Here is a 1738-nt window from a genome sequence, read left to right as displayed (position 1 = left end):
CCGTTGTAAAATAAAAGCAGACCAAGTTAACCGGATGGCACTTTTATCAGAATCATGATGGATATTGCGTTTAAGCAATTCTATGTCAATGATGCTTCAACAGTGGTGGTCAAGTCAGTCACCCAATGAATCTAAGAAAATTATATTTGTCACATGCGCCGAATACAATTTTACCGTAATATTATACTTACAATTCCTTAACCAACAATGCAGTTCTAAGAATTTTTTAAAAAGTAACACAATAACAATAACGAGTCAATGTGAGGGGGTACAGGTTAGTCATTATATTGACTATGACATCTGATATGAATGGTGAGTTTAATAATCACATCAACGTTTATTTGTCACGTGCACAGGATACAGGGTGTAAACGGTACAGTGAAGTGTTTACGTGAATCATATATACATTATTACAATATAATACGCCCGGTCTCGGAAGCTAAGCAAGGTCAGGCCTGGTTAGTCCTTGGATGGGAGACTGCCTGGGAATACCAGGTGCTGTCAGCATTTCTGTCCCTCATGGCACCTGTACTCTTATAACTATTTCAATCAGGGAACAACTGTCTAAACCATTCGGGTTTTTTGGAACAAGGTTGTCGAGTTTCAAAACAGCGTCCATAAGACAGAGAGAGAGCTGTTGCAAAACAGTACATGGATTTTCAAAATGTAGTTGTCTTTTTAAAACATAAATGCATTCATCAAAATTATATTATACCGTTCAAATTGCAAATACATTCATCGAAAGAACACGACTGCTTGCAAAAAAAGATTAACGCGACTATACTTGTCTCTTGAGTCCAAGCAGACAAAACAGAAAGTTAGTTTGTATTTTAAAATCCGAGTAGATATATACATTTTCTTTTCAGTCACTAAAATGACGATGATCAAAATTGGAAGTACAACTATCCAAAGGTGCAGAATTATGGGAAATGACTCTCCTTTTAAGCATATTTCACCAAACAATATCATACACATCAAATCAAAGTTGATACCTGATTTCAAAAATATATATATTTTTAAGCACATTGTGTGCATGATTCATTCATCGCTACCATCACAATCCAATTCCAAGTATTCAATACACAGGCTGGTTTGCTCATTGTTTAGTAGACTTTCCATTAGCGTACAGAAACACAATCCACAACAGAAATAAGGAAACGTGGAGGAACAAATTCAAGTGCATAATTTGAGCCGAATCCTGTCGGAACAGGATCCGGCACCTCCACATTTTGGACTGTTTCGTTTCGGACCCTATTTGGCCTGATCTGGTACCTCTCGTGGCATGAAAAACAAGTGTCACTTTTTGCAATGTAAAATTATAATAAACACGAACAAAGTTCCTCTTCCTTAATTCTTCCGCCCCCCCCCCCCCTGTATCTCTCACCAAACTAGAATGAGATTAACTTTCTATGATCTCTCTCTCTCTGCTCTGATAGACATGAGCCTGCAACTCTCATCTCTCCAGCGTTGCACTTCATCATGTTTCCTCTTATAGAATCACAGCCACGCGAAGGGTTCTGGAGGAGCTGCAGCACGCATGAGAAATTAAAATAAATGTCCCAAAGTTATAGAGTTACTGCTGTCTGTTCAGAAATACATGTAATAATTCAGAATAGCCTAAACTTTAGCCACAGAGGATAAATGGCTTATTTAAAAATGTCCTATTGGAGTGTAGCCCAATACAAGGCATAGTCTACTGTCGGGGATGCGTGGTGAATATGTTGGTGAACAAACAGTA

Source organism: Oncorhynchus kisutch, linkage group LG22, assembly GCF_002021735.2.
Source record: "Oncorhynchus kisutch isolate 150728-3 linkage group LG22, Okis_V2, whole genome shotgun sequence".
Lineage (NCBI taxonomy): Eukaryota > Metazoa > Chordata > Actinopteri > Salmoniformes > Salmonidae > Oncorhynchus > Oncorhynchus kisutch.
The sequence above is the reverse complement of the archived record's forward strand: the minus strand, read 5'-3'. Positions refer to the sequence as shown.